Source organism: Pristiophorus japonicus, chromosome X (genome assembly GCF_044704955.1).
Source record: "Pristiophorus japonicus isolate sPriJap1 chromosome X, sPriJap1.hap1, whole genome shotgun sequence".
NCBI lineage: Eukaryota > Metazoa > Chordata > Chondrichthyes > Pristiophoridae > Pristiophorus > Pristiophorus japonicus.
This window is the reverse complement of record NC_092010.1, coordinates 34,132,040-34,142,172: the sequence shown is the minus strand read 5'-3', so window position 1 is coordinate 34,142,172 and position 10,133 is coordinate 34,132,040. Positions and strand designations below refer to the sequence as shown.

Below are 10,133 nucleotides of genomic sequence, written 5' to 3'. Positions count from 1 at the left end.
ATGTCTTGAGTTCAACAGAGAAATACTGGGATTTATATAGTATCTTTGACGACCACCAGACGTCTCAAAGAGTTTTACAGCCAATGAAGTACTTTTGGAGTGTAGTCACTGGAACAGATTATCTGGTCAGTATCACATTGCTGTTTGTGAGAGCTTGCTGTGTGCAAATTGGCTGTGTCGTTTCCTACATTACAACAGTGATTACACTTCAAAAGTACTTCATTGGCTGTAAAGCACTTTTAGACATCAGGTGGTCGTGAAAAGCGCTATTGAAATACAAGTCTTTCCTCCTTTTTGTTACTCCCCCACCAAAAACACTTGGGGAGGGTTTGGTGCCCACGGCAATCCCTGTTTCGACTGTCTGCTCTGCGGCCTGGCTCCCTGGCTGGAATCGATGCGGCGCTGCTCGATTGCCGGGCCTGGCAGTGTTGCTCGGAAGTTATGGCGGAAGTTGCTCGCTGACTGGAATCCAACCGCTCGGAGTCGAGCGGGGTTAATGCTGCTGTACCTGTGAACGCCAATTGCTGAGGTAAAAAAACGATTTTCTGCCGTCAGGGTGCCGGTGGTTTATTGGTGGAGCCGGCGGTCCGTGAAATGTCGGTGTGCGTCGCGCTGTCAGGGAGAGCGAAGCCGGGGCCTAACGTTTATTCCACTGTTATCTTGTGAGGGGGGCGGGTGGTTCGTTTTCGAAATCTAACTTCCCTCGACAAGAAATCCGGGCACTTTGCTCGCTCTGATTTCCATTTTCCGCTCGGGCGGGGGAAAAAACAACAACTTCCAAACGCCAATTTTTTTTTTTAAACTGCTGGGTTTTGAGCCGTTTGTCTCCTTTTCTCAGTCAACCGCACCTGCTACCGGAGGTCCCGCCCCCCCCCTCGCCACTCATTGGCGCCTCTGGGGAATTTGCGCGCGCCGATTGGCCGGCCGGGCTGTCTGGCGCAGTTAAGTGTGAGTTTGCGGCCGCTTCATAATAAAGGGAATGGCATTTGGTGGCCAAGTGAGGTTGGGCTCCAGTGGGATTCAAGGTGTTGCATTGCAGGAGACTGATGCCCCCCCCCCCCCCCCCGAGGAGTCTGCTGATGGCCTTTCCTGGCTCTCAGACCTGTAGCTAACGTGTGCTGCAGGTGTGTTGTCAGTTATGAAGATCCCCCTCACAGAAGTTCAAGCCAGCTGCAGTGTTCAGTGTGATCTCTGTTTATTTCACGCTCATTGTTCAAACTGCACATGAAATCCATTTGGACCGAGGCTATTTGTGGTGTTTGATAATTCACGTATGTATTTTGTTTCTCGCTCCCCCCGCAAGTTATTCAGTTGCCTGGAATGAGGCCTTTTGTGTGACATCAGAATCCTCGCCTATAATTTCAAACCATGGTCGAATGGAATCAAAATTTGAGTGGTGGATGCAACACACAAGATTGCACGCCCAAGTCCTTAAATGGTGATAGCATGGTCAAAAAGAGCTACAGAATGTGAACAAAGATGCATTATTGTAGGTCTGCTGTGTTGGTCTTACCAGTGTAAAAGGTGAATTTTACAGGGCAGTTCTGAATAAAGGTGTGACTGGCATACTGCAGCTGGATTATGTGATAAATATGCTGTCCAGAATTTGGATGCAGTTAGAGTAATGGAATGCGATGGGAAATATAGTCTTGACATTTGATTTTTAAACAAAAGCAACAGAATTATGAAATCAGTCCTGACTTTATTGTCCTGAAATGTGGCCATGTTTGCCCGATGACTGACTGACTGACTAAATAGTTATTTTTAATAATTTAATATCAATTTGGTTAAATACTTTTGTAGCTTGCAATGGTAGAAGGGAGCATTCTGTCAGTTGTGGTGACTGTGATGTCCGGTATTGTTGGAGTGAGGTATGTACCTGCATCACAAGAGGCTTAAAATTATGTGCCGCTTCGACTACGCATCATTTGAGTTGCATGTGTGAGAGTCCTTTAAATTATGATTTTTATAAATATGGTCCCCCATCTACATCCTAGACTGTTCCCCAGGTAATAAGGCAGCCACCTAATTTGCTTCCAAACTCTGCCAGTGCAGCTATATAACTCGCTGTCAGGTGGTGTGAAAAAAGGCCCAAGTTTATTTGCCTTCTGACTGTTAAATAACTTTCTCTTATCTGTACTTTAACCCCTGTTGCCTGTGGTACCTCCTATTGCCTGACCTGAGATTAGAAATGGCAGTTATGAATCTCTGAGCGAAGTGGGATTGCTGTAAGGAAATACTCTTGGGGTCAAAATAAATACATTTCCTGCTCCCAGCCATTGGAAAGTTATTACAATGGTGCTGGGTGTCTTGTTCTTTACTGTCGCTGCCAGAAATTTGAAAAGAAAAATCACACAGTAGTGCAAAGCTTGGATCAGCTCCATGGGTGGAAGCAATGATGAGTGATTGAGCAGTGTGACATGCCCTCAGTAAATGCTCACTGCAGCGTTACGTAACAACTGTGCCTGGAATGTTACAAGATGGCTACTTTGGGAGTGCTGGGTTAAATCCTTTTAGAAACTTGTATTGGTATGTTGCAAGGTCTCTCGTGGTAACAATGCTGAAAATTTCACTGACCTCTTGGAGACATTGCTGGTGTATAATATTTTCATCTCGTTCCTGAAACATTTTGCTTCATATTGGCTGCATTCTGAACTCTCTGCTCCTAGCAGTAGAGTGGTTTTTTTAATTGGTACGGGTGAAAGTGGTTGGTGATGAAGGTTGGCAGCAACAGGGAAGGATTTTCCCCAGAAGTGGTTATAGTTGGTTTCTGCTTGGTTTAGTTCAAGGACTGATGACCAGTTTGCATTAGCACCTCGTCAGTTCGCTCTGGATACTGGTCTGCATTGTCCTGTGTAGGAGGAGCAATTTGATGACCATTTGCTACATTGGTATCCCTGATGCCAAGGGCCAAGGCACTGCATTCCAAAGACTAAGCCTAGGGTTATGGTAGGAGTGTGTGCATGCTATATAAATGCTGATATAACGCTCTGAAAACTGTGTAGTCTATATTTTTTTGTACCTGTATTAGATTGGTATGTGAGATGCTCACGCTATACAGAGCTCAAATTTACTGCTAGTGAATTTATTTTTCTTTTTGTCTTTCCACTAGTTTCTGTCGCCCTGGTCATTCCGATTTAGATTTTTAATCTCTAAATCAATCCAGCATGGTGTTACACACGGAGTTGAGACTAGGGCTAGAGTGGTGGAGGCCGGGGGAGGGAGGGTAATTTGACCAGGGTGCACCGATGTAATTCACTCTCCATTTTTAAAGTCATACATTCTGTTGTTTCCACATCTGGATAAACTTGTCATCCTGAAGTTACACCCTCCTGCCAGTGATGCACCGCAGCACCTCCACTGGTGGTGAGGTGTAATTACAGTGTGGTAAGATTACATAGGCAGTTTCTGTTTTAAATATGCCCATAGGAATTTATAATGGCAAAAGTTGACAGGAAAAATGTGCAGATAAAAGGTTTTGAATACATTTTATTTTGCAACTAGACAAAATCATTTATTATTGACCATGAATATGGTTTGAGATTTACTGCATTAAAATTGCCAGTATTTTTAAGCAGTAAATTACCTTACCTGCAGCCCATCAGAGCATTTTTGTTTGAATGGTCATCAACCTAAAATGTTAACTTATTGAGTGCTTGCAACAATTTCAGTTTTTTGTTTCATTCACTGCCACTTCTACTCCAGGGATGTCCACCTTGAACAAGTTCTGCTCCTCCTTTCGCATAATTGTTGTCTCTTGTGCCCCAGATCACCTTCATTGCTATCTGTTCTCTTCTTGTGTTTGATCATGCGTTTGCTAAAATGCTCTTGCATCTACATCTCTCTTTTTCTCAGCAACTGGCTCCGACTACTGCGACGAAAGGTCATCGACCTGAAACATTGACCCTACCTTTCTCTCTCTACAGATGCTGCCTGACCTGCTGAGTATTTCCAGCATTTTCTGTTTTCGAACATTTTATTGGGTTCCTTTGTATAACATAAGAAATAGGAGCAGGCCAAAAGACCCCTCGAGCCTGCTCTACCATTCAATAAGATCGTGGCTGATCTGATCATGGATCACTTCCCCACCTGCTCCCCATAACACCTTATTGTTTAAAAAACTGTCTATTTCTGTCTTAAATTTATTCAATGTCCCAGCTTCCACAGATTTACAACCCTCAAAGAAGAAATTTCTCCTCTTCATCCAATCAAAGCCAGTTCTCCAAATGATTACAGTGCATGGTAGACTGATGTGACACTCAACAACAGCAACATGAAGTTTGCTCAAAATCTTAAATTTTTATGGGCTTATTTTGTACCAATTTTCAATTTTTTAAATTGTACTAATGGCATACAGTTGACTCCAATAGAATTCCAATAGAACAAAGCACTTGCCTTGCATTGTATAGAATTCCAATGGACTAAAGCATTTCCCATTCATTCCCATTGTATAGCACTCCTGATCATGCATAAAATGTTTCTTCTCTTTTCCCCCCCCGGCCCCCTACACCCCACACCCCGACTCCAGTTTTCTGGTTTTGAAAGCTCAGCATTGCTACATTTATCCAGAAACAGCAGCATGTTTTAGAAGTCCAATCAGTTTTCTGTAAAAGATTTTGTGTGGTATTTTTGTTTGACTTGTTTAAATGATATTAAATAGGCTGTAGTGCACAGACTTGCAAACTATTATCTCCATTTTATCTGGAATTCCTGATCCAAACATAACTTTTCTCTGCAAACTGGTTATGTACTTGGGATTCATCTATGATACAGTGGGGGTTTCATTGTACTGAAGGATCTATTGAAACATAGTTTGCAGTCCTGTCCCGTGCATACCTGCCTTTTACGCTTTTCTTTGTTTTGATTTTCAACAAATAGATCTGTGCCATCTGCATGTATAAGCAGGGAAGCTAGGAACTTGGTGAATTCTTGGGTTTAATAAATTTTTTTATAAGAACACACAACTTGCATTTATATAGCACAGGAAAACATCCCAAGGTGTTTCACCGAGACTCAGTCAGGCTAACAGAAAATGGACGCTGAGCCAAAGACTGAAAAATTGGTGCAGCTGGTGATCACAAATATAGTCAACGCGGTGCATTTTAAGGAGGAGAGGGAAGTGCAGAGGGGTTTAACCAAGGGAATTTCAGAGCATGAGACCTACACAGCAGAAGGCAGAAGTGGAGGTGGAAGTAGGTCTTTGTGATGGAGATGATAAGGGGTCAAAAACTCAGTTTAGAGTTGAATAGGATGTTCAGTTGCAACTTGAGACAGTGACTGGGAAGGGGGTTGAAATTGGTGGCTAGGGTACAGAGTTTGTTCTAGGGGCTGACAACGATCTTGGTCTTCCCAATACTGGAGGAAATTGAGGTGCATCCAAGACTCTCAGACAAGCAAGAGGAGGGGTTGAAAGAGGTGGTGCAGCTGTAGAGCTAGATGTTTTCAGCATACTTGTGGAAGCTGTCTGTATGTCTTCACATGATGTTGGTAAGGGACAGCATGTAGAGGAGGGGGCCAAGGACTCCAGATGTGACGGTGCAGAGGTGGGAAGAGAAATTATTGCTGGAGATGACCTGGCTATGATTTGATGGGCAAGAGTGGAAACCAGTGAGCGCAGTGCCACTGAGTTGCATCATGGAGGAGGTGGTTTGGAAGAGGATGGGATGGTCGACCCTTTCAAAGGCTGCAGAGAAGATGAGGAGAGAAAATGCATCATAAGTCACGCACAATACCATTTGTGACTTTGATTATGGCCATTCCATTGCTGTGACAGGGGCAGAATTCAAACATGGATTTGTGGGAAAGGTGTGCAACAAGTTCAAAGTTTTTGGAGAGAAACGGGAGGTTGAAGATGGGGCGGTAGTTTGCAAGGAGAGGGAGTAAAGAATGGGCTTGCGGAGGGGATAATGAGAGCAGTTTTGAAAGGGAGGAGGACAGGACCTGAGGTGACGGAACCATTTACATTGTCAGTTGGCATGGGGGCCAGATAGGAAAGTTGGGTGGTTCGCAGTTTAATGGGAATGGAGTAAAGGGAGCAGGAGGTGGGTCTCATGAACATGGTGAGCTTGGAGGGAGGGAGGGTCGGATGGATGGATGTGGGATGCAGAGACGCCTGAAAGGATGGTCTCAATCTTAGTAACAAATAATATATTAAGCTCCTTGAACTTGGAGGTGAGGATGGAGAGTGGTTGACATTTGGTAGTGCAGAAAAGAAGCCAGGGATTATCTTTGCTTTCCAAGATGATCCTGGTGTAGTGGGCAGTTTTGGCAGAGGCCACAAATGTAGAAGGGTTGGAAGGGGATGGGTATGTGAGTAGTGAAGACTACTAGGAAGTGATTGGAGATGGCTTTGTTTGTCACCAAGACCATGGGAATAGAGGTCACGTGAGATGGCAAGGTGAAGGGGGTGGCCATGAGTGAGTAGGAGAGTTTAAATGGGGGGAGAGGTGCAGGGAGCATATCTCTTGTGAGAAATGTGGGGTGGGGCTTGGGGGCCGCGGAAGAGAACAAGGATTTTAAGGGAGAAACTAAGGTGTGATTTGGGTATGAGGACCACACCACCATTGTGGGCAGGTGGTGAAAAAATATAGCTTGGGGTTGGGGGGAGACATCAGCAAGGAGAAATGTGTTGCCACACAAATGTTGTACATCACTGTTCTTGAGTTTGTTACTGGTATGTATTTATAATGCACAAAAACAGCAAGTAATATTAGCACAGGGTATGGAGCTGGTCTTGTCAAACAGACCCAAGTGCAAGGAAATGCATCTAGGCTTGCTGATTACTGCAGCTTAATAGTGCATCAAGGGTTATAGAGAGCGGGCAGGGAAGTGGAGTTGAGGCCAAGATCAGATCAGCCAATGATCTTATTGAATGGCGGAGCAGGCTCGAGGGGTCACGTGGCCTACTCCTGCTCCTATTTCTGATGTTCTCACTGAGGTGATGGCAGATAGATCCCCTTGTGGTCAAGGTGGGTTGAAGCACTATGGAAGAGCAGAGTCCAGGAAGTCAGGTCCTCGCTGTGCCTGAATTATGAGAATTTGGTTCCTATTCCTGACCTACTGCTGGCTGGCCAATTGGTGATATTGCTCACCTTTAGCACCACATGAGGAGGAACAAGGTTGATGTCCCCCAACTGTGGAGATGTATAAAGGAGTCATCATCATCATAGGCAGTCCCTCGAACGAGGATGACTTGCTTCCACGAGTTCACAAGTGTTTCGATGAAGGACCCGATGTACCAGTCCTGAACTCCAATTGAGGGGGTGGAAGATGCCTTTGCGTGGATTTTTTTTTAAACGTGTGGTGACCGTTGCACATCAGCCACCTCTTGCACGGACCAAGCGCGCGCACCTATTGCAGTGTGGGCAGGCCGGTGCTGCCCCCGGGCCCTCAGCTCTTCTGGGCATAAAGCAATGGTGACACAGCGAATACCCATTGGTACATCCCAATGTTTCCACTCCCTAGAAACCGTCTCTAGAGTTGTCCACAAGCCACTTTCAGGTTCTCTTGTGAATTCAGGGTACCATGTAGACTGTACACTGTGAATGTAATTTATGAGTGTGTTGTGACCAAAGAACAATTGAAGTTTAAAAAATGCATTCAAGTACTGCTTGCTCTGAGGGGCTGTTTTCTCTCTTCGTTTCAGCATGCATATTCACACTGCAGTGATGAATTGGGAAAATGTATTTATTTTTAAAACCTGTTTTGCATACTTTTGTGGAGATGGAGTGCTCTATCTGGCAAACCTCTCAAAAGGAACTTCTAATCACACACTATTGTTGAGCTGATAGTTTTGTCAAGGATCCTGTGTCCTTTTTAACGCCAAAGAAAAAAATCAGAGGGCAAGTGAAGACAGGTGTGCATGTATAGCTGAACTTGATTCCAGTGATCCAGAAAACTTGGTCAGCCTTTTCGGTCACTCTGCCTGCCTGCTGCTGGCTCTTGTGTTGCTCGCCAATGTGGGTCCACCAAGCCCTCCCACTCACTGAACAACACATCCGTGAGGAGTGCTATTAATGAAAAGTGCTCCTTTCCAGGAGAGCAGGAACGGTTTATATGCTGGTCGGGAATAAAATAAAGATAATGCTGGCAGCTTCCAACAGCGCTGCGATTCCCCTTCAGTCAGAATCCACCTCGGGACTCCATAAATACAGAGTCTGATTTCAGAAAGCTTTGAGACTTTAATGGCTCGAGGGCCTTCTGAGGCGGAGTGTGCCAGCACCCCTGTCCCCCTTTCTCTCTTATTGCACTTCACTGAAAGCCTCTCTCAATGTGGTAATTCGATTTTTTTTTTTCCTTTCCCCCCCTCCCCCCCTCCAAAGCATGAGGCAGCATCTTTACCATCATCCAGCAATCCTTTTTCTGTTATTATTTGTTCTGGGTTGTGGGCGTCACTGCAAGGACAGCATTTATTGCCCATCCCTAATTGCTCTTGAAAAGGTGGTGGTGAGCCACCTTCTTGAACTGCTGCAGTCCGTGTGGTGAAGGTGCTCCCACAGTGCTGTTGGGTCAAAATCCTGGAACTTCCTCCCCAACGACGATGAAGGAACGCCGATATATTTCCAAGTCAGGATGGTGTGTGACTTGGAGAGCAACGTGGAGGTGGTAATGTTCCCATGGACTCCATGACCTTCCCACAGTGTATTGCAATGATCTGATGTGAGGTCTGAAGCCCGTGGACAAAACTCAGTGGTAAAACCTCGGGATGCAAAAATCCAGCAGATGTAGTCCAGCACTGCAGACTCTGAACCACACATCAACCACAATCCGAGGTGTTAAACAATACAGCAAATTAAAGGCAGCCACAAAAAACATGTTTATGACTTGTTGTGACTTTTACTGTGGTTTCTGGGACGGCTAACTTTTTTAGCCATGACTAATGATTTTCCCCAAAAAGACCATAATAAAATTGCAACCTTGCTGTATTGTTGGATCTGGTGCAGAAATAGTACTCGTCTCCAGTTGGGCAAAGCAACACAACTAGATTTGTGTTGACTAAGTGTTCACAGATCAGTTTATCTGTGCATTTTGTCCCTTTCCCCCAGCCCAAAAAACCCTTGTGCTTTTGGAATAATTCTTCCTTCATGTGTGAGAGAAACAATAAGATATTTTCATCTAAGGTTCGGCTATAAACCATTTTAACTGTGTTGTCATTCTTCCGTTAAATCTTTTCGTTTTACCATCTCATTCCTTGTTCTTTCACCTCTTTCAGTCCCTTCCACCATGAGTCCTTGTCTGCACCTCTTGTTACTAAAATGGCTGCTGATCCTCTTGGAGAAAGTACTTGAGGGATAGTTTTTCAGGGAATCATAGCAGCTATTCTAAAAGCAGAAAAAAAGCACAAAGTCTGGAGAGTGTTTGCTTTGTGAATGTCTATTTGCTTTGAGGTGTTCTGCTTAGAAATCTTTAAGATCTAAGAGTGGCTGTCATGTGGCTTTGACCCTTTGTTTTCTTCTAAAAGTCACAATTTTATACTTGAGACTTGAAATTCCTGTTTCTTTTCCTGAATCACCATTTGTTTTAGCAGGGAAAAGCATAACGTGAGAAAGCCATGGCATTGTTGGTGTAATCATGTGTTGGATTTTCAATAATAACAAAATCTGTCAATTTATCCTTCAAGTTTGAAAGGTCAATTAAAAAGATGATGCTCATTTATGTATGCAAATTGAATTGATTACAAATGGATTTTCCTGAATTACCAGAAGCAGATTTAACAATCGCTTGCTGAACTAGCGTATTGAATCATTTTTAATTAGCAAACTGGTACAGTCACAGATGATGCCAAAAACCTGGGCAAATTTATATTATGGTTGCAGGTGAGTGGCTCTCCCCTGTTTATGCTTAAAGGTGCCATCGCTGTCTAAAAATGCGAGTCTCTGGAGGTCACTAGCTTTGTAACTGAAGAGTGCCATCAACAGGGGGAGAAGCACATATTTGCCATCAATAGTGTTTGCTAAATGTAAAAGACTAATAACTGCGCACTACCAATTAACAAGCCTATTTCATTGCCTAATTCTGCTGCACTTATCGCCAGCACCTTGCTCACCTATCGTGCTGGTCCTTGCTGACCTACACTGGCTCCCCATTCCCCAACGCATTAAATTTAAAATCCTTGCCGTTAAAATCTTCTTTGG

At 44.2% G+C, this 10,133-nt stretch overlaps 1 protein-coding gene across 5 annotated transcripts in view; it reads left to right on the top strand.

Moving 5' to 3' along the window:
• Nucleotides 1–444: 444 nt before the first annotated feature.
• ikzf4 (IKAROS family zinc finger 4) overlaps nt 445–10,133 on the top strand; it is a 145,849-nt gene continuing 136,160 nt past the window's right edge. For all 5 annotated transcript variants that reach the window (XM_070869551.1, XM_070869549.1, XM_070869550.1 and 2 more), the window contains exon 1: nt 445–529. The gene's annotated coding sequence lies outside the window, so the exon portion shown is untranslated. The remainder of the gene's footprint in view (nt 530–10,133) is intronic.